The 23,825-nt window shown below is 38.5% G+C and overlaps 1 long non-coding RNA gene across 1 annotated transcript in view; it reads left to right on the top strand.

Moving 5' to 3' along the window:
- The first annotated feature begins 12,148 nt into the window (after positions 1-12,148).
- The window catches only part of LOC140509114 (uncharacterized), a 64,024-nt gene continuing 52,347 nt past the window's right edge, over positions 12,149-23,825 (top strand). The window contains exons 1-2 of the long non-coding RNA XR_011968579.1: positions 12,149-12,679; positions 16,563-16,731. This is a non-coding gene — a long non-coding RNA (uncharacterized lncRNA). The remainder of the gene's footprint in view (positions 12,680-16,562; positions 16,732-23,825) is intronic.

The raw sequence follows: 23,825 nt of genomic DNA, 5'->3' as shown, positions 1-23,825 counted from the left end.
TCATCACACTAGGCCTCAGGTTCCTCATCTCTTAAGAGTATGGATTGGATGATCCCTGTGGGCCATCTCTAAACTACAAGGATATTTACTGTCACTTGTGAAAATGGATAAGAATCCTGTACTTTTTCTTTGGCCTACAGTGGAATATTGGGTAGCTGTTAAGGGTATGGCATGCTAAACCTCCACTTATTTAATTTTCTATAGTTGTAAGACACTATCCTCTCAACCTTTTGAAATAGGTAATATGATTATAATTGTCACCCTTTTACACATGAGTATGAATTTGCTATGGAAAAATGAGTGAAGTAGCCTCCTGGTTATCCCTGTTGCTAATTTCCCACTGATGTTTTCATGAGGATTTTCCCTTCCCACCTTGATCCTACACTATTCCTTGAGGTCTCACTATGGCATAGGTACCAATAGGGCAACACCAGGCAATCTTCAGAGTGAGATGTGAGAGCGCCAGGACACTGGGGGTTGGCAGCCTGGGTCTGGTCAAGAGGGTGGAACTGGATATTTGGCTTCCAGGAACTCAGTGAGTGGGAGGGAAGGACTACTATCTCATGCTAGTTCCAACCCTGGAGCATGGTAGCATTTAGCAGAGAGCAGACTCACTGAAGAAATGTTGTCATTAGGGTGGAGAGGAGAAGGAATTGGAAAAGAATTGTGGAAAATGGAGGAGGGTGTGACTGAGTAGGCCCCTCTCCCAAGTGATGCCCCCATTTTAAGCTTTTGAACCCAGGCTGGATGACACCTTGTCTGGAATGCTATAGAGTGAATTCCTATTGAGGCACAGGTTGGAATACATGACTCCTGAAGTCCTTTCCAAATCTGAGAATGTCCCCCACCCCCTTCCATTATTTTCATAGGATCAGAGAATTTAACCATGGAAAGGATCTCAAACCTTACCTAGTCCAAAACTGCTGAGAAAACTGAGGCTCACAGCCTTGGAGTCAAGAAATTTGAGTTTGTCTCTTAGCTCAGACACTTCCTAGCTGTGTGATTCTGCACAAGTCACTTAATGTTTCCAAACTTGTTTCCTCAAGTACAAAATGGAAAGAATAATAATTATGATAACTCATGGTGTTACTATGGGGCTCAAATGAGTTAATACTAATATTAAAAAAAACCTTGCAAGGTGTAAAGAGCTATTTGAATGGTGAGTTATGTCTCTCATAAGCATAATAAGCAACTTTCCTAAGCTTACAAATTTGAATTTGAAACATGTCATCTGACTCCAAATCCGATCTTTTTATTAAGTTCCTATTGAAAATATCAAACTTGTCTCAATTAAGCCAAAAGGAAGGTTTTTCCCTTCCCTTCCTCAATTTTGGTCATTGTGGATGGATGAAGAGAAAAGAATGCCCCTCTAGAATAATTGTAGTGATGACAGTGACTTCCAAGCCCAGAAGAGCTGGTTGACTGGTACCAGAAGTGAGAGATTGGAGAACTAAGAAGGGTGGTATCAGGGCTAGCTGGAGACGCTATCCTCTTTCTACCTTGTGGTTCGAAATCTCATGCTTTGGGTAGATTTTGTGCTGGACTGTAAGTTTGTTGGGTTTCTGTTCTGGGTATATTGCAGCTAGATGGTACAGTAGATAGAGTGCCAGGTCTGGAGTCAGGAAGACTCTTTTTCCCAAGTTGAAATCTGCCTTTAGACCCTTTCTGGCTATGTGACCCTGGGCAAGTCACTTAGCCTTGTTTGCCTCAGTTTCCTCATCTGTAAAATGAGTTGGAGAAGAAAATGGCCAACCCCTCCAGTATCTGTGCAAGAAAATCTTCAATGGGGTCAGGAAGAGTTGAACGTGACAGAAATCGGTTGGACTTTACCAGTTTTCAAGTGGGTTCCAGAGTTCTGAACCCCAGGTTTATTCTCAACCATGGCTTAGCTATCCAGTATCCTCTTTATGTTGGAGAAGTAGCTCAATGACTCCATGTTTCACTTTGCTCAGCACTCGAAGAGAAGCAGCCACGCTTAGGCTGGTACAAAAAGCCACGTGCAACGTAACGTGGTGAAAGCCTTTGCCAGCCACAAAGGAGTGCCCAAATGTGCGCTGTTGGTGCTGCAGATGCTCCTCCTCCTATTCCTACCACCACCACTGCCATCAGATGGCCAGATTAGCTAATTCACTGAAAAAAAAGTCAGTCAAACCAAGGTGAATACCAAACTTCCATTGATTTCTTCCCCCAGTATTTCAACTCTTTTGGCATGGTGTGGAGACAGTGTAGGAATCCAATTTAAGGGAGTGCCTGGATGCAGCAGAAGCTTGCAGCGGGGGGCCAAAGCTTCAGGATGGATTCACAATATGATTTGGCAACATGAGAGTTGTGTGGATGGAAACAGTGGGTCAGGAAGCAGAAAGGCAATGAATGGTCTTTCTCTGAACAATCAGTGAGACCACACTTGGAACGATGTGCCATGATCTGGGAATCTCATCACCAGTGAGGTGAAGACAAATTGGAGAGAGTTCAGAGAAAAGCAACAAAAACGATTAAAAGACAGGAAGGACTGATTTATGAGAAGAGATGTACATAACAAAACACGTTTAACTTAGATCCACAAGAAACTGAAAAAATGTGATAACTATCTATAATTATGTAGAGACTGTTAATACCCCAGGGGGAAAGATTGTCATTCAGCCTGATAGTTGAAATAGTGTATCTCAGGGAGTTTCATGAATAGTATGGTAGTCTGGTTCAACACATACTTGTGTGTGTGTGTGTGTGTGTGTGTGTGTGTGTTTTAAAGCATAATTCCTGACCTCCCTTTGCCCTTCATGCATTCTTAGAGTTAGACTTAACCATACATATTTGCCGCATTTGCTCATGAATTTCCACTTTCTGCTTTCTTCTGATGATCTCCACAGACCCTTCCCAGATCATAAATTCTTTTATTCCATGATTTCACACCCTTCCCCCCCCTTTTTTCTCCCTCCTGAAAGCTTGATATAGGAGCAGTGGAAAAGGTCGTTTAAAGTAGCTAATTCACCAGGCAGCTAAAGTGAAAGAGTGAGCCAGGCATGGTGGCACATGCTTGTAATCCATGCTACCAGGGAGGCTGAGACAGAGGATCTCATGATCTAAGCTGCAGCGGGCTAAGCCAGACAGGTGTCTGCAGTAAGTTTGGAATTAATATGGAGAGCCTCTGGGAACAGGGGACCATCAGATTGCTTAAAGAAAGGAGAACTGGCCGAGATGAGAAACAGAACAGGTCAAAGCTCCAGTGCTGATCAGAGTGGAAATGGCCCATGAGGAGCTGGGTCAGGGAGGGAGAGAAAGAAAGAAAAAGGGAAGAAAGAAAGAAAAATAAAAGACAGGAGAAGAGAGAAGGAAGAAAAGAAGGAAGAAAGAGAATAAGAAAAAAGAGAGAAAGGAAGGAAGAATGAAAAGAAGGAAGAGAAAGAGAAAAAGAAAAGAAGCGAGACAGAGGAAGAAAGAAAGAGCAAGGAAGGAAGGAAGGAAGGAAGAAGAAACAAAAGAGAGGAAGAAGAAGAGAGGGGAAGAAAGGAAGGAAGAAAGAGTAAAAGAAAGAGGGAGAAAGGAAGGAAGAATGAAACAAAGGGAAAGAAAAAAAGAAAGAGGATGCCAGAGAGAGAAAGGAAGGAAGGAAGATGGAGAGAAAGAAAGGAAAGAAGGAAGAAAGGAAGGAAAGGAGTGGTTTCATTGCTCACAGCTCTGCACTACAGTTGTGCCCATTTTCCTCTTTTTATATGTGTCTAGCACCGTTTGGAGAGGAGAGAAGGGAGGGGATACAACAGAATTATAAGAAAAAGGACTGTCTTCAAAGAGACCATCACCTCACTGAGCAGATATTACAAACACACAGGGAATGTTTGTGACTAATACTAGACAATACCGTCCATCACAATAATAGCGGACATTTATGTAGCACTTTAAGGCTTGTGACATTCTTCATCTATATCATCTCATTTGATTTTCACAATAATCCACCAACGTCGGTACTACTATGACTCCCATTTTGCTGATCAAGAAACCAAGGCTAGGAGAAGTTAAGTGAGTGACCCAGTTACACAGCTACTAAGTGTCTGAAGTAGTATTTGAACTCATGTTTTCCTTCCTGACTCCAAGTCCACTTCTCTATCCACTGTATTACTTAGCTGCCTCAACTGATCAACAAACATTTATTAAGGGCCTACTATTTGTCTAGGCTCTGGCAAGTATAGACTGTTTTAGACCCCTGTTTCTTATTACATCCAGTCCTGGAACAGGATCTGTAAATTAAAACCATGTGAATTGTCTTTCAAAAATATTTTGTTTATTTTTAAAAATATTTTCCAATTACATGTAAACATTTTTGATATTCATTTTTAATAATTTTTGAGTTCCAAATTTTCTTCCTCCTTTCTGTCCCTCCCTCACCCCTTCAGAAAGCAAGCAATATAGTTTCAGATATGCATATATATATATATATAGTCATGCAAAAAATATTTCCATATTAGCCATGTTGCAAAAAAAAAACCCCATTCACACAAAACCAATAAACATAAAGGTAAAAAAAAGTATGCTTCTATCTGTACCCCGAGTTTATCAGTTCTCTCTCTGGAAGTAGATAGCATTTTCCCTCATGGGTCCTTTGGAATTGCCTTGGATCCTTGTCCTGATCAGAGAAGCAAAATCTTTCACAGTTGATCATTCTTATAATATTGTCATTACTGTGTACAATGTTCTCCTGGTTCTGCTTACTTCACTTTGCATCGGTTCATATAAATCTTCCCAGAAAACCATGTAAATTGAATAGGATTTTCTTCAACCAATTATTATAATGAGAGTTATGTTACTGATCAGGGACACGACTTTTTATAGAACTGATCATAGACATCATGCAAGGGATCTTTCCTAACCCTTCTATCTGATGTCCTCTCCCTCCTCCAACTTCTAAATCACCTTATATATTTTATATTTACTTCTATGTGTATATGTTGTAGAAGGGGTTAGAATATGAACTCTTTGAGGGCAGGTTTTCTTTTGTTTTGGAGCCTGGAGTGTGGTAGGTGATTAATAAATGATTATTGTTCAGTTGGTTGAACTTTTAATGGCAGTTGCATGTGAGAGAATACTAAGCTTTCCAAAAATACACCCAAGTCAGTTAGAGTCCAGAAGTAGGCATAATGAGGAACTCTGAGCATCTGTCAAGTGATGGCTGGTTGAAGGAAGACTGGATGTTACTATGGAGAAGAGAAGAATTAGGAAGGGAGATGATCACTCTTTTTAAGTATGTGAAGGACCATCCCTTAAAAGAGAGATTAAGCTTGTTCTTCTTGACCTGAGAACAGAACTAGAAGCAGGGGATGGAAGAGGCAACGGATAAGATATAGGTTTATTTTAGGGAAAGAAATTTCCTAACATATTTCCTATGTTGGAGAGAACCCTTCGAAGAAAAAGAATTTATATTTATGGTCAGGGAATTGCAGAGGAGGTGTTGGGCTCCATCGCACAGGACATCTTCAAGCAACAACTAAGCATGTTCCTGAGGTGATTATTGTTCAGATATGGGATACAATCAATTAGCCAATCAATAAGCATTTAATTAAGCATCTGAAAGGAAGGAAACAAGCATTTATTAAGTGTCTACTATGTACTAGACTCAGTGATAAGCACTTTATTATCCTCATAACATGTGAGATAGGTTTTACAGTTTTACAGTTGAGGAAACTGAGGCAGACAGAGGTTAAGTGACTTACTTGCCCAGGGTCGCTTAGCTAGTAAGCATCAGAGACTGAATTTGAACTAGTGCCCTAACCACTACATCACTTAGCTACCCCATCTGAGAAGAAGCATGGAGTATGGATAAAGACCTGGTCTTGGAAGGATGATGTGAACTGAAGTACTTCTGACATCTAATTGCAGTGTGACCTTGGGCAAGTTACCTAACTTGTCTGTGCTCTAAACAACTCTCTAGGACTGTAAGTTGCAGAAAGGGTCCCAGGTAGCACTGGGAGTTTCTTCATTTGAGAATTCTACATATCAGTGAAATCACAGGTCCAGTCTATCCCTCTTTCTGCTATGTACCAAGTACTGTACTCTGTGATGGGCATACAAGAACAGAAAGAGGGTACCCTCTGCCTATTCTCTGGGTGAGAAAACCTGTTTATAGATATGCAAATAAGGATCTTTGCAAAACAAGTTGCTGGGAGGATAGGGTAGGGTGGGCAGTAACAAATGGGACCAGAGCATCAAGAAAGGCTTTTTGAAGGAGGGAGCATTGGAGCTAAGCCTTGAGGTTGGCCAACGGTTCAAGGAAGTGAAGAGGAGATGGCTTCTGAACTTCCTTCCAACTCTGAAATTATGTAATTTTGTAAGTAAATAGCATGAAACACTAACCAATCATAGATGATTCAATTTTATTTATTTAAAATATTCTTTGGGTTAAAGCCTGTGCAGAATTGGGAAGGACCATGAATGGGTTGGAGGAAACAGCTGGAGTTCCTCCAGAAATGACAATGTGCCAAAGGCTAAGAGTAGAGAGAAACCTCTGAATAAAATCTATGTAGAGTACGAGGCAGGAGGCCTCCTGAGGTCCCAAGCCACATGTGGAATAGAGTCTGTTGCTCTGTAACACATCAGTGTGACCATGACATTTTGTGTGTTGTATGTCATGAGTAATAATCCAGATCTAATTTCTGTGCCTATGAATCACTGTTGATTCACTTGACTTTCAGTCGAGATCTGTGTGGTGAAACGCATCTGTATGCTTCATATGGTACAAGAGTCAGCCTGCTGAGGTACATAGAGAACCTGAAAGATCTGGGTACAAATCTTATTTCTGACACATACTGGCTTTGTGACCCTGGGCAAGACATTTAACCTCTGTTTGCCTCAGTTTCCTCATCTGTAAAATGAGGATAATAATAGCACCTACCTTCCAGGGTTGTTGTGAAGATCAAATGAGAGGATATTTGTAAAGTACTTAGCATAGTGTCTGTATATAGTAAGCTCTATATTATGTGACATTATATATTATATTAATGTATATATTATATATTAATAGAATGTATTATTACCTACTAAATCAAAGCAAAACAAAAATGTGTGGTGTGGAATATGAGTACCAGAGGAGTTAAAAAATGTAGAACCATGTGAGCCCAGAGAATTCATGTAGGATTTCTTTGAGGAAATAGACCTTAAAGGACATATAGGATTTGTAAAGAGAAATCAGAGAGGAGAAGGCTTTCTAGGCTTCGGAACCAGCATAAGGAAAGATGTTAGATGTATAGGGGGCAGTATGGTACAGTGATACTAGCATTATACTAGGAATCAAGGAGACCTAGCTTTGAGTTCTTGTGCCCTTAGCTAAGGGTATGATTTTGGTCAAAATTTTACCTTTACTGCCTCTCAACTTTCCTCTTTATCAAATGAAGGGGTTGGATTAGATGGCTTCTAACATCTCCTCCAGTTCTAATAATTTATGAAACTCTGAATGAATAATACAGTCAGTCAGCAAGCATTTATTAAATACCTACTATCTGCCAGGCACTGTGCTAATAAGTACAAAATATAAAAAGAAAGGCAAAAGACAGTCCCAAGGAGCTCAATCTAATGGAAGAGGCAACATAAAAATAGCTGTGTACAAACAAAAGATATAGAGGATAAATTGGAGATATTCAACAGAGGGAAGGCAGTAAGATTAAGAAAGACCAGGAAAGTCTTGTTTCAGAAGGTGGAACTTCAGCTGAGACTTAAAGGAAGCCAGAAGATGTAGAGGAGCAAGGAGAGAATTTCAGACATGAGGGATAGCCAGTGAAAACTGCAAGGGATTAAGGAATGGAGTGTCTTGTGAGAGTTAGGAGTTAGCTCCAAGAGAGGAGGGGGTTCACAGAATCAGAGAATGATAGCCATGATTGTACAGCTAAGGGTAGAATAAAACTTAGAACTCATATAGGTAGGAGTACTCAAATTCCCCTATTATTTTGTGACTTCCAGGATTGTTCTTTTCCCAGTTGGGAAGTAATGAAGAAAAGTGCTTACAGTGGTGGTACAGAAAACTTTTTTTCCTCAGAGTTTCCCCACCAAAGTGCCTGATGTCAGTGTTCTATATAGTATTTGATAATACCTGTTGATTGATTGAGGGAAAAGATGAAAGTGCTAGTCTTGAAATTTATTTCATTGAACTGAGAAGGCACAAGAATAAATGTGATACAGCACCATCTGGAATAATTGGATAATAATATAGAAGTAGAATAACTAATTTTATTTCTCTCATTTCTTCTTTCAGTGGCTTTATGATTTTATCATATTCTGATATTGGGTAATATTGCTAGACATATTAGAGGTATATTTACCAGCATAACACAAAGAGTTATAGAAGTAGTATTTTTTGTGGTCATTTTATCTTCCTCTCTTACTAATATTTCTCACGGTGATAACGATTGGTTAATTTCACACTTGGGTTTCTACTAAGACAAAATCATTTTTGAATTAAAATATCTGTTATAAGCATTTGGAATACTAAAATCAGGAAGGTGCTTCTAGTCAAATGGCAGCAGAAAAAAATTAAATAAGTAAAGCACTAGACCCTAGTGTTTTTTGACACATTCATTTATTCCAATCACTCACCAGAGTTTAGCATTCCAAATGGAAGTTTCAAAAAAGTTACAGAGAAAAATAGCTGGAAAAGCTCAATTAGGTCACAATATCTGTTCTTTGCCAAGGCAAGATCCTCCCTCTGCAGTATAGCTACTTTTGCTGCTCTACTTTTCAAATTAGCAGACAGCCAGGCTTTGGGGTGGATTTAAGCTATTAAGTCTTTTGTTCTCTAAAAACAAATCATACCCCCCACATGAAGTTGCAGGAACTTGGCTGTTCTCCATACAAATTCAGCTCCTACTCATTCGTGAGGTAGATTTCCTATGGTCAAAATTCCAGCTCCTGGTGCCAGCCTTTGGAGCAAAGGGTCTTTGGAAAAAAAAACCCCAACCAGTTATAAATAAGGGTGATGTACTTATATTGTCCATACTCCTTGGGGCTGCCAAACACAGCCGCAAATCTCCCCAGAACAGGCTTCCTGGAAAGGTTTCCAGTATTTCCTGCTCCAGGCTGGAAAGCAGGAAGAACACAGGGTGCCAACAATGAAAAAGAATGGCCATTCCAAGTTCTGCCAACCTCATCGGAAGGAGAGGTGGAGTTCAGAGAAAAAGATTTCAGGGGTTGTGTTTCTTCACTTGAATATCAGTTTTTGAAATGGATTTTCATCGTTATGTTTGAACACTTTAAGGAAAAGGGGGCACTTTCTAATCAGGAGTGCTTTGTTATGGGGTTCATTTTAGAGTAGGCTTAAATTTCAATGAGGACCTGTGCCTTTTTCCTGCTTGGTCTGATGATATGGCTGATATTCACACAGCACTTCAAGCTTACAAAGAGCTTTCCCGCTTCAGAGAAACATGAGAAGGTTTATATGAATCGATGCAGAGCAAACTAAATAGAACCAAGAGAAACATACACATGATTGCTACAACAAGGGAGTGAAATGATTACTAGAGAAGAGTTGAACTCTGAGTAACTTGACAAACCAGTGAAGGTCCTAGAGAATGGAAAATACCGTAATTCTATTCTCACATCAGAGAGGCCAGCATTATTAAGGTGAAATATAGTAGACATTGTCCAATGTGGTTATTTTTGCTTAATTATTTTTCTTTGTTTCATGGGGGAGATGTTGAAATGACTGTGATATAAAGACAAAGGCCATCATAATATATATCAAAAGCAAAGAAAAAAAGACTCTCCTGATCCATTATCTAATTTGTTCTTTATACTAACTTGTGAGGTAGGTAGTACTTGATTTATCCTCATTTGATCAATATCCACATATGATCAAACTGCAGCCCAGAGAAATGTGATGACTTGTTCAGTGCCGTACCTCTAAAAAATGGCAGAACTGGGACGAAAAGACAGATCTTTGGATGCCTGGTTGAATATTCACGTCACTGACCCATGATGTTTCTCTACTGCTAAATTGTGGTGAAATGCCTGGAATGGCTATATAATATAAAGACAAAGAAGGGAAAATGGAGGAAAAGGAACCATGAATTACTCATTTGCCAGGAACTATGCTAAGCACTTTGCAAATATTATCCCACTTGATCCTCAGAACCACCCTGGAGGTTGCTGATATTATTATTTGCAGTTTACAGTGGAGGAAACTGAGGCAGAGAGAGGTTAAACAACTTGCCCAGTGTTAGATAGCTAGTAAGTGTCTGAGGTCAGATTTGAACTTTGATCTTCTTGACTCCAAGTCTAACAGTCTATTCACTTGAGACAATGAACATTAGTAGATTATCAGTAAAACTTAGGAAATATAATAATATCACTAAATGTTTCCCAATTCTGTTTTCTGAGTGAATAATATATGGGTAATATCATATTATATATGATCGGTATAATATAGATTGTATATATTTGGCATGTATTTATTCATATGTATGTATAGCAAACTGTTATCTCTATATATTAGAAAGTATTCGGTAGAGGTACTCATCTGGGCAGGATAAGGTAAAACTCACCTGTCAGAGCTATGGGTAGAACGTTTGAACTGTATATTAAAAAATGGAAATTTGTCAGGGAAGGAAAAATAGTATACTTTTAATGGGACTGGAAATCATATCACATAAGGGGTGATTGAATGAAGAAATTAGGAAAGCCTTATCTCCTCTCTCTTTTCTCCCTTTGATCATGGAAGATTTTGTGAACTTCTGAAGGTTGAAATATTTGAACTTCTCATCGGTGTCCAATCAGTGTTTATGGAAAAGCAGTAACTGGGGACTGAGGACAAATTAAAGGCACTGGGTAAAGGCAGCTTCAGGACTCTATAAAAAAAACCCAGCAGAAGCTATATGATGCCATGGGAAATAGCTTGAGAACGTTAGGTAAGGGACTTTCAGGAGCTATGGGTTACCCAATTTTCCAAATGTGCCCTAAGCTTGAGATGAATTCTCCTTGATTCTATGAGTAATTGTAGGACAGTGCATTTGGACTAACTGTACTTATCATAGGTTAGAACAGTAATCTTACAATACCTTTGCAACTAATCATTTTTGAAAGCTAATTCTGGCTATGTGGTATCACCCGATAATTTGGGGGAGAAACATTTGTGGGAAGATATGCTCCTGTAGATTAAGAAAAATCCACAAACTAGAAGGTAGGATCATTGAGGAACACATCTGGATGAGGGTCAATGAGGAGAGAAGAATGATATCACGGTGAGAACATGCTACAGAGTTCTGGAAGTGTATGAATATAGATAATTTTTTTTAAAGTAGTGATGGGGACTTAACAATCTGAACATCTTTTGGGACTTTCTGACCAAGCCAGAGCAGCTGAAGAATTCCCAACCTGCTATATCTACAGTCATTCTTGAAGGTAAGGGAAGTGATTAAGGTACTGCTATTGTCGTCCTCATTTTAAACAGTAGGAAGAATTGATTGCCATAGTAAAATGACTGGAGCCTTACAGGGAAGTTACCATACCATATGAGAATTTGTGGTTGATCAAGAGAAGGAAAACTAGATATAGTTCAAAGGGTACTTTTGATTTTGGCTTCCCTCTTTCTTATCTCTCCCCTTCTAATTTTCTGCATAATTGCAAAAATAATTATATTAAAGTACAGGCCTATGTTAATCCTTCACTAAAGGATTTTCAGTAGCTCCCTATTGCCCTTGGGGTAAAATACAAGAGCTCCAACTCATATTTCTAGGCATCCCCCACATCTCCCCACCATTTCATTGCATTTCATGTAATCTTTGATCAGGCAAACTTAGACTTACCCAATCATGACATCTCATTGCTTGTCTCTGGGTTTTTGTGTAGATTTGCCCTCTCAACTTCTATGAATCCATATAGCTTCTTTTAATCCTCGGTTCAGGTGATACCAGCCCTCCTTGATCTCCCTATGCTTCTGCATGAAACTGCTTTGCATTTACCTATCTTTGTACATGTGACATCTCTCATTGTAAAGTTTCTTGAGAGCAGAGAATGTTTAACTTTCCTCTTTATATCTCCAGCACCTACCAAAATGTCATGTACATCATAGGTGCTTAATAAATGCTTATTTAATTGAATAAAGAATAAAAAGAACTTTTAAAAAATTATATGTTGGGGACAGTAGGACAGATGATATGATGATAATCAATAATGGAAAGAAGGCAAAAACTACTCAAATTTCATTTTACTTCTGTGTTCTTTACCAAGTAGAATGATATTTAGTCTGAGAAGTGTAGCAGAAAAACAGCTAACAAGGAATTAAAATCCCAAGTGAGATGGTCACAAAGCAACTAGCAACTTCCAGTATTTTAAAGCCAACATATCTGGACAAGCCATAACCCAGAGAATGAAAGAAATTTATGGGTGTTGACTGCTCAACCACTGTTGAAGCTGTTGAAATTTCACAGAGTAGGAAAGTTGCTGTAATGCCAGAGAAGAGCAAATGTCATCTTGATTTAAAAAAAAATGAAAAGAAAGCAGAATCTTCATACTGTCATGTGATGAGCTTGACTTCAATTCTTTGTAAAATTCTAGAATGCCTTTTTAAAGGGATAACTTACAAATACTTAGAAAGTGATGATTACTATGAGCCAGTATGGGTTCATCCATAATAAGTCATGTCAACCTACCCTCATTTCCTTTTTTGATTGGATCACCCTCCTAATAGACCAGAGTATGGATTATGGTAAGGCATTTGATAAAAATCTGCCAATGTATTCTTATAGATAAGATGTCAAGAGATAACAGGGGCGGAGACCCTATGGGCTGGAGGCCATATGTGGCCCTCTAGGTCTTCAATTACAGTCCTCTGACTGAATCCAAACTTCACAGAACAAATCCCCTTAATAAAAGGACTCTTTAAAACTTGAACTCAGTCAAAAGGCCACACCCAAGGACCTAGAAGGCCACACATGGCCTTGAGACCACAGGTTCTCCACTCCTGGGCTAGAATATAGTCTTGTTCAGGGGATTTGGAACTAATTGAATGTCTAGGTCCAAAGAATGGAGGTTAATGGATTGATCTCGATCTTAAGGAAAAATTTTGTGGAATAACTTGGGGCCCTTGGTCTTGAAGTTTTCAACATTTTTATCAATGACTTGTGTCTTTTAAAGGCATATATGCTGAATTTATTAAATTTGTGGACACCATGAAGGTAGGAGGGATAACTAACATATTGATTTATCAAAATGGTATCAAAAAGATCTCAACAGTCTAGAACAATGGACCATGTCTATTAGGCTATGACTTAGTTAGAATAAATGTAAAAACCTTCAGAGGGTTAAAAAGTCAATTGCCCAAATATGGGAAGAGGATGATATGACCAGATAGCACTTTATGTAAGAAAGACCTTGCCGTTGTAGTATCTGACAAACTCAAGATGAATCAAAAGTGTAACATGACATCCCAAAAGGCTAACATACATTAACAGAAGCATAGTATTCAGAATGAGAAGTGTGATACCTGGTAAACCCATATTTATGATATTGTATTCAATATTAGACCTCACCTTTTGGTGATAACGTTGAAATGCTGGTGGAAATATAGAAGAGGACAACAGTATGGTAAAGGGATTCAAAATCGTGATATCATAATATTTTAAAAGAAGTGAAGATATTTAGCCAGAAGAATAAAGACTTAATGGAACATAATAATTCTCTTCAAGTATTTGAGGAGCCTCCATGTGGAAGAGGTGTATACTTGTTTTGATTTCCTTCAGAAGGCAAAGTTAAGAGCTCATCCCTACTATGTTTTTCAAATTCTTACCCTGCCTCCAACTAAGATTCCATCTTCTCTATGAAGGTTTTTCTGATTTTGAGTGCCAGAAATAATCTTTCCCTCTGCTGATTCAATTCATTCTGTTTTTCCTTAGAGGGCAAGACAAGGACCAGTAAGTAGAAATTACAGCAAGTCAAATTTCATCACAATAAAAGTTAAAAATTTCTTAATCGTTTCAGCTATACAAAAGTGCAGTTGATCTCTTTAAGTGGAGACTGAAAAACCAGTTATTTAGGTGAGTGTCAATAGGGTTCTCACTTAGGGTCAGATTGGATTAAATGACTTCTAGGGTCCCTCTCTTTTCTGACATTCTATGATTCTCCAAGACCCAGGATGGCCTCAATGCCCATTTTTCAACAGTTTATAGAGCCATGACACCTAAAGACCCAGCAAGGAGAAATGCCTAAATGATTTCCTTTGCTCTCCTGGGAAAGACTGTATCTAACTCTGAGGCTGTGGCTTCACAACTGGCGGTGCTAATAGCATCTACACCAAATATCAGTTCAATAAATTGCTTTCCTTCATTAATCTGGTTGTCTGTGTCTGTGTTAATGGAGTTTACACAGCAGCAGGTCAGAAGGGGGATCCATGGCCCTGTTTGTAATGACATATAGGGCAGTACAGCAGGCACTAGAAAGATACAAGGAGAGGAAGGGTGCCTCCCTGACTATGCTCAAAGATGATCTCCTGGTCATTTCTCCAGAAAGTGAAGGGCTCTAGCTGTCAAAATCAGACATTTTGTATAGGTTGGTCCTGTCTCTGCTTGGAAATTTAGGCAGAACACTGCCCTTAGGATCTGCTGAATTTGTGTGTAGCAGGCTTAAAGAAAATGGCAGAATTTCCTCATCCACAGTATTAAATAAGAGAAGATTCCCTGCAATGTGCGTATAAATGTTTATTATTACTATAATTTATGTTATTAATAATAGCCATGCTGTAAATGTCACTGCAAAGTATGCCATGCATCCGGAGCAATTTTGCAGCACTTGGTCACCCCCCAAGGAGGCACAAAAATAGTTCAATCGTTTATAATCTGGCAAACGAAGGATTAAAATTCAGTATTCTATGACTCACCCTTGGACTTAGTGTGCATTTTCTCAGAAATATCCTGGGTTATAGGGTTATGTCTCTGACTCCAGTCTCAGGATGTTTATGGATTGGGTTCTGGGGCTATCCTTTCCCTTGTCGGCAGTTGCTGTAGGCAGTCTGTTCTGGATCTTGTAGTAGGGAGCATCATGGAGACTGGGTACCAGAGCATCCTACGGTTTGCTTGCTTCAGCGTGGATCTGCATCCCTAAGGTAGTCCAGTTACTTTGCACATGATCACGCAGTTTCTGGCTAAAGGCCAGAAGGGATTTCTGTTTCCGTGTGAATAACGTATATTGTTCTTTACATATGTTGTCTCATCTAATCTTCACATCAGTTTTGTGGGATCAGTATGTCCCTGATAGGTAGATATGCCAGACCATGACATATCTGCAAAGCCTGAGGATTTACTGCAACAAGTTGGGCTATCCCAGTATTTAGAGAAGTCTGAAACCTTACAGGAGGAGAAAATGGGGTACCAAAGAGAAAATGCTGGTTTTCTTATTGGGTTTTGGGAGGCTTCTTCCCTCACATTGTTCACTGACTTTAGTTAGCATGCTGATACAATAACTTCTGCCATAATGGGCCCTAAATATATGACAAGAAATTCCATATTGTGGTGGTAGTCCTCAAGAACTCAAGAATTGAAGTCTTGATCCGAATAATTGTTGAATATTTTCCATATTTGGTGTTGAAAAGGAAAGGAGCATGGTTGTTTCCCAAGGGGATAGCGCAACTACCCTCTTCTTTCCTCTCAGGGTGGTAGTGAGGGAATGGCCCTACTATCTTTGCAATTGTGAAGTCAGGAAGAAATCAAAAGAGAAGGAAAATATACTAGATAAATAAGGTAATGACAGCTCTTTTGTATAATCCATAGAATGAGAATAAGTGGCATTAAAGCAATTTGTGCTTTATTTGGGTGGATGAACTCCTCCAAGAGATGAGGGCTGAGATTGATAGACTTGTAGGAAAGACTTGAATTTTCCTCTTAAGATCTCTAAAAATTTCACTATAGTCTAAAGCAAACCATTTAACTTTTCTGTTCTATGATTCCTTGATTTTACCTCCAATATTCTTATGGCATTAATAAAGCAATATTTGGAAAGCACATGATTAGATGAGTGTTGTTGTAGAATTAAATATTTCAAGTAATTTATGGGTAAATCATGAATGCAAAAGTCATAATAAATGACCTTATATCTAGACATCTATTTTTCTCTAGCAAATTATTACCCTATTAGCTGAGAAACAGTGTGGTGTGGTGGAAAGGAATAAAGAATTAGAAAAGGGTATCCCTGGGTTCAAATTCCACCTCTGACATTTGCTAGTGGGTAGTCACAAGCAAGAGATTTAGTCTGTCTAAACGTTGATTTTCTCACTGGTAAAGTGGAAATAATGCTGTCTTGTTTGGAGACTTCAATGAGACAACACGAGTAAAGTATACTCTAAGTTAGTATAAGTGTATATAAAGCATATAAGTATATAAAGTATACTCTAAGTTGGTATGTAAGTGAATTGCACATTGTGTTCAACTTTGGATTTCTAGAACTGGGAAAAGAAGAGAAAAAATAGTGTAGTTACTCTTGTGACAATTTTTATGCTTTTGAACATGAAGGTTTCACTGGCAAAGGGTAGGTTGGGATCTTTTCTGTTATGTCCCAGTGCTCACAAGGTCTCACTGGTTTTCTATGACCCCTTTATTCAGGAATAGTACACGAGCTGTTTGTCAGGGCACGTGGCTTTGTTTGGAAGACTACCTGGAGGGAGGAGGCATTTCTTGGATTGATATCAAGTTACATTGGCTTCAAACAGCCAGTAAGGTTGTTTAATAGCAGTCCAGTCCATGTCCCATGGAGAACACTATTAATAACCAGGTAAGAGCCTTTGTGTACAAGCTGATTCCATTTACAGTCACATTATGTCAGGAAGATGTCAAAGTCCTATCTTGTCTTAGTCATAATGATGGCTAATATGATACATACAGGATAATAGATGGGGAGGAGAGGATGACAAAGTTAAAAATCAATCATGACTTTTCTCATACATTTCTGTGCCTTTGTGGCTGGTTAAATCATCAACGCTCTAAGATTGATTTTTTGCTTTAGTAATCAATCCTTCACAATCTGTTACCTTCTCCTTTTTAAAAAAATATGTAGACAAGAGTTAAATTCTTTCTCAGAATACAGATTGAGAAATACACCATGTTCTGAAAGGAAGACAGCACATTTTGAAAACAGCTGGTATGTTATAATACCAGTCAAGATTTGGGGGAGTGAGAAGTGGAAAAGAGAGTGTTTTCTACAGAAATGAATCTTGTATACTTGGACACTTGGCATTTTGTTTTACTGACTGAAGTAGAAACTCAGTTTTTATTGCCAAAGGAAATCTGATCATAACACTTAGTCAGTGGGACGTATTAACATGGAAAATATGGTCTTTTTCTTGAGTTGAATGATGACAAGAATCATTCTGCTCTTGCCTTGTCTTTAGATTTCTGTTTGGAAGCCGGGAGTGTTGCAGCTGAGTTAAGGGGAAGAATTTTAAAAAACTCAGTTCAAAAGGGGCAGCTAAGTGGTGAAATGGATGGAGCACTGGCCCTTGAGTCAGGAAGGCCTGAGTTCAAATCTGTCCTCAGATACTTGACATTTACTATCTGCATGACACTGGGCAAGCCACTTGACCCTGATTGCTGTGACCCCAGACCCCCAAATAGTCAGCACTAATCAGCTGTGTAACCTTGGGAAAATAATGCAAACTCTCTGAGACAGTTTCTATTGTATAAAATAAAGGGATTGGAAGAGAATTCTGGGATCTCTCTAAGATTTAGCATTTTATGACTTAAAAAAAAAAACCCCAATGTTGCTATGGTTCCTAGAATTAGGATAGTATTTTGACACAAAGCAGCAGTAAACTACCTCTGCCCCCAAAGTATTATTCCCAAGGCTTCAAATTATTTCAGGTAAAATCTATAGAGTTTCAGGTAATTTTCACAGAGTAGGTTGAAGGTCAGTGGAAGAAAATGGATTGACTGGGAACTGATGGCAAAACACAGGCTCATGAAAATCCTTGAAGTTCAAATATTGCTAGTGATCAGACTGTGAATTTGGATGCCTACTTGGATCAGATCCAAACCAAGACACTTTCAAGTTTTGAAATTCTCTCCTGGAAATTGTCAAATAGAAGATTTTTTTTCCTGGCAAGATTTCTAGGGTCCAGTGCTTCCTATTACCTAAAGAAACATCTTGATCTGGGTACTTCATATAAGCATCTTGCTGTTTTTCTCATCCCTTTTTATTCCCATTCCTATTGGAATCTGAACCCTCTGAACCACAGTAAGACATTCCTAGAATGTTTAATTTTAAAAGAAACTCCTCTTGAGAGAGTAGGTGATTGGTGCCTGGGGTTGGGGAGAAAGTAGATTTTGGGTTATAGGAATGGAGTTATAAAGTAGCAGAATTTTATAAGCATTTGCAGATGGCATTTCTCATGTTCATTCATCATATTCAGAAGTTACTAAGTTTTCACAAAAAATCCTTAATTTTGAACACAAAGGACATACATGTTTTCACGGGAAAAACAATCCCTTTAAAGCTTATTGGATTAAATGGGTATGTGAAGTAGTGCTTAAAATGGATGGCAGGAAAGGGATGCTCAATAATTATAAGTACTTTGTAAAGTGACCCACCGAATACACTTATCACAAGGAAATTGACCTAGGGTGAAGACAGAGTCTGGGGTCAGGAGAGCCCTCAAAAAGTGACCCTGGACCTAATGATTGTCCTAGCTCTGAGGCTGTTACTGATGTAACTTTCTACCAAATGAAATTTATAGATGAATACAGACCTCCTTCTGTTTATTTTGTGTGACCATAGGGGTTTGCAGAGAAATAAAGCTGAACCAATTAGGAAGCATTTCATGGGTCCTACGTATGACAAGGTTGTATTCCACTCTGATCAGAAGAACTGAGAGAATTTTAAACTTGGCCCTGCGTAATTCAAGAAGCTGTTGAACCATGATGTGTGTTGAACTGGAGAGATCATTGGCTTACAAAGCTTGGAAATGTTTCAAAGGCTTCTTCCTGTGTGCTTACTCTATTAGCTTGGGTATGGAAGTGGGGATTTCTAGGGCTAACTAATCCTAATGCTTGGTGACAGATTTTTGCTTTGTGGCAAATTTGCAAGTGATTTAAATGGCTTTGTGTGGTTGAAATAATTCCCTGCAATATAACTTGACATGTGGCATCTTATTTTATTAAACTGAGAAACTGGAAGAAAAATCAAGGACTTGAAGCATTTGTTGCTAAAATAAATCAGCCATCATTTCCCATAGGTTTAGAGTAGATCTTAGGTCTTGTTTTCTAAGCCTGTCTTTATGACACATGACAGTCAAATTAAAACCAGGTGTTAACCTGTATCACCAAGGCCTATCCCTTCCAAACACTTCATGGTCTGTGGAGCTACTGTTCATTGCCTTGAGCATTTGCACATGTGTGCTTGGTAGAGATGTGCTCAAGTCCTCAGAAAAGAACCTGAGAAAATGGAAAATAAAGAGGAGAAATCAACTTTCCTTGTATTTACAGCAGAGAGGTGATATTGCCTAATAAGTGAACAATCATTCAACATATACTTTTTACATTTCCATGCACATCGGTCTACCTACAGTTTCCTGCATGCCGCATTCTCTCCGCATCTCTAGGTCTTGCAAAAACTGTTCTGCATTCTTGGAATGCTCTTCTTTCTCACAACCACATTTTAATATCACTAGAATTTTTCTTGGTTCAGATTGTGCCACCTTCTATATGAGATTCATTCTGATGCTTCCATTGGAATTCCCTTTCTCCCCATGTCCTGAAATTTCTATGTATATATTTTCTGTTTACTTATTTGTGCACTTTGTAAACTTGCGCTGTCTTCCTCTAGTAGTACATAAGTTGCTTGAGGGCAGGGAGTCTTTTGTTTGTACCCCTGCAAGGCAACCTGGCTAGAGAACTGTCTTGGTCTCAGTCCTGGGTTTAAATCCTCACTCTGATCCACACTGATTTTGTGACCTTTAGGTGAACTACTTAACTTCTCAGCGCCCTCTGAATTGCAGAACAGGTTCTGATCTATATTAATAGGGGAAAGTTTCCACCTCCAAAAAGCTCCCTATAGGAGTGAACTTATAGGTATAGTCAAAAATCTCCAGGACTTAGGACAGGGCCTGGTATATAATAGATGCTTAATAAATATTTGTTGACTGAGATGAATTAATGCAAAGTGAAAAATCTTCTTCTATCCTTTTCACTGCATCCCAGCTGATATTCTTTATGCTGAAATATCTCCTGTCACGTAGTTCTAAAGGGGAAGATGGATAGAGTTATATCAGGACCATCTGGTGGTCTGTGTGACAGAAAATCATCCCTGATCCTTAGAACATAGTCCTTTTCTATGGCCTTTGCCACAACCACTTCCTATGTTAGTTCCTCTCTTAAGTTAAGTGTTTATTGCCCTCTAAGTCTAAACTTTTATATGTAATTAGCAGATGAGACTTCTTGGGGCCCAATCCTATTATCCATTTTCTGGCCACTCTCCTATTGAAATCAACTACTAGTCTCATTGATTTAGTTGGGGCCTATTTTATTTTAATCAATGCCTAGCAGTTGCTTTGGCTGGAAGTTCAAACTAAGAAAGTCTCAAAGAAGTGGGATGATGTTTCATTATTTCATAAATATTTCCCTTAAGCTATAGTATCATTTATGTTCCATTAAGAAATATGCACTTTTAATTTGTACTAAGATAAGCTCAAAACAAAGGGCTTAAAAAAGAAAACCCTCTCCATGCCGTAGTGCTATTATTGATCTAGTTGGAAGGGCTTTCTTCCTATTGAAAAATGATTGGTTTAAGACTAATTATCTTTCCACCAGCTGTGATGTGGAGCAGTACTTCACCTGGGGAGTAGAATCCTTCTGAAGGGGAATATATGTTAGGTTCTCATCATTCAAAAGAAAGAAAATCATTTTACTGAAAAGGAAACATCCCATTCAGCATGTCCTGGGGAGAAGTCCAGTTTTTGGTTACTCTCAAGTAGTAATGATTAGTGCCTCCCCAGTGTACAGAGGTTTGTACTCTGCACATGGAGTTCTTGTTGGCTTCAAAAGGGCTGGGTAGGTTAGGGTGTGGTTCAGAATGAGAATAGGTGTCAGTATGCAGAGCCATCGAAAAGTATTATGGTCAGGACTGACCAATATTAGCCAGTGTTTTCTTAGTCTTTCTTCAATCCCAGATTTAATGCCTTTTCATTCTGGCCAAACACTTCAGCCATTTTTCTCTGGATTTGACCTGGCCATTTATCCCACTTTCTCTTGGCAGAAGAATAGAAAACAACATTTGCAGCATCCCTAAATTAATTATACTTTTCTCAAGCTAAAGAACTGTGACAGAGGCACAAAACAGCAACTGAAAACTAATTCCTTAAAAGAATATGAAAAAAGGAAGTTGTATAAGATAGGGTAATTAATCTTGCAATAAAAATAATTGTTTACAGTTAAAATTAATGTAACATGCATTCCTCAGCAGATAATAAATTATGGATTTTCTCATTAGCATTTGAATTGATTTCCTCTAATTTCTGAGGAGCGCATGAGCATGTGACTAGATTAAGTTTAATTGGACTACAGCTGGCGCTGATTGTATGTGGATAGGGTTGGGAAGGGGGGTACTGTACTGACTGATTGGCTGTCTCTGCATTTTGTCTCCATTTTCTTTCCCTGTTTTGCTGTTTTTGTCACACAGGTTAGAAAGTTCTAAAATATCAAGGAGAGAGGATTATGGGATTTGTAGGAAGAGTCAAGTGAGGTCACTTGTGGGTAATGTTGGCTAACTGAGCCTCTCATCAGCAAGACTGATGGGCCCTCAAGCATTTCCATTGCCCCCCAATAGAAATTTATTGTATGTTATAGACAGATGTCTATGCAGGATGTCTACTTAGAAAGCATGCGTATTTGTTGAGAAAGTAAAGAAACATAAGAAGTGAGTAATTATAAGGAGGACAAAATATAGGATGATAGCTTGAGAACTAGAAGGGATTTCAGATACCATCTGATTCAATTCTATCATTTTATAGATGAGGGAAACAAGACCCAAAGACCTTAGTCACTCAAGTAATAAACATAAGAGAGAAGACTAGAATCCTTGTCTTCCAACTCCAGAACCAGGACTCTTTCCACTGAATCACACTGCTATTATCATCTCATTGACTTCTCGATTATGAAAAAGCATTAAGTACCTTCATTAAAGTCTGCTAAAAAGTGGAAAGGGAGGAAAGTCTAAGAATGGACTAATCAGCAGTGTGGGTTAAGGGAAATGTATACCTGGCCTAATTCTGACATAGGTCTTCTTCCTGAATGATGAGGAGGTTTCTGATTATTGATGAGGTAAAGGGCAGATAGATGCTACAGTGGATAGACTACTGGATCTAGATTCAGGAAGACTCATCTTCTGAAGTTCAAATCAGGCCTCAGACACTTATGACCTTGGGCAAGTCATTTAACCCTGCTTGCCTCATTTTCCTCATCTGGGAAGTGAGGTGGAGAAAAAAATGGTAAAAACTCTAGTATCTTTGCCAAGAAAGCCCCAAATGGGGTCATGAAGAGTCAGACATGACTGAAAAATGACTAAATAATAACAGCAAATAAGGCAAAGTAAGCAATTGTGGGACTTGAGCCCTACCCACAGTATTTTCTCTCTTCAGGAACAATCTTCATCATTTGAAGTAAAACAGCATTGTAAGGTCTTTTGGCAAATGAGCTCCTTCAGGGAACTCAGTTGATCCAAAGGCTGATGATCTTTCCATAGCAGTGAGAATTTAATCTCAGGAAATATTTTACTCCTCTTAGTGTCTGACTAAATCACACTCTTTGTCTGTTTACTTTCTGATAATGGGGAAAGGTGACAACTCTTTGGAGAAGAATCTAATGCTTTGGTAAGATGACCCAGTCAATATTATCAATCAAAACAAACAATAACAATTTTACAAGTAGCTTCCCTTTTGGATACTGATACTTTCTCCCCATAATTATTTATAAGCTATGGATTACCCTACAGTATTATTCATATTGAGGCACCCATAGCCTCCCAATGGTGGCTAAATCTAACTAGAAATATTGGCAACTTTGACAACTAGGATCAGAATTGAGAAGCATCTATGGCATAGTGGATAGTCAGGATGATCTGGGTTCAGATCCTGCCTCAGACACACATGAGAAACTCTTGATTTTTCTTTGTTCAAGGAAACTCTCTGAGACTATAAGTAATGTTAAGAGTTGATGGTCTCTTTTAGTACTGGGAATTTCCATGGGAGAGCTCCCTATACCCATGAACTTGTAGGTTTGGACTCAAATTTATCAGAATGAACCATTTTTGAATTAAATTCCATACTTATTAGTAACAGTGCAAAATAATAGAATAAATGGAAAGGGAGGTCTTTAGGGAATGTGATATCTATTTCATATTACATTTGAATATGGAAGCTTTTATCATTCATTTTCCCTGATAAGACTTCAAATCTTTTTCTTTTAAAAATATATTTCTAGCATGATTGATCTTTTGTCCTTCCCCAACACCCACAACTAATTAAAAATATGTGAAGCTAAAAAATATATCAGTTAGACCTAGAAGATCATTTATACAGCCACCTCTTCTATAGATGAGGCTTCTGAGGGCCAAAGAAGGAAAATAATCTGCTCAAAATCACTTAGAAAGTAAAGAGATGAGGCAGGAAAGCTCATCCCCTTTCTATCTAAGGTTGGTAGAGAAAGAGGAACCTACTATTTGCTAATTATTTTTAACACTAGACTTCCTTCAAATGTCATGGACCCTATGGGCAGTATGGTGAAGCCTATGGATTCCTTCTCAGAATAATATTTTAAATGCATAAAATAATAATAGTATTTCAAAGAAAGTCAGTTGTTTTGAAATACAGTTATTTCTAT

The sequence above is a fragment of the Notamacropus eugenii genome, chromosome 5, assembly GCF_028372415.1.
Source record: "Notamacropus eugenii isolate mMacEug1 chromosome 5, mMacEug1.pri_v2, whole genome shotgun sequence".
In the NCBI taxonomy this organism is placed as follows: Eukaryota; Metazoa; Chordata; class Mammalia; order Diprotodontia; family Macropodidae; genus Notamacropus; species Notamacropus eugenii.
Note: the sequence above shows the minus strand (reverse complement) of the source record. Positions and strands in the feature narration are given on the sequence as shown.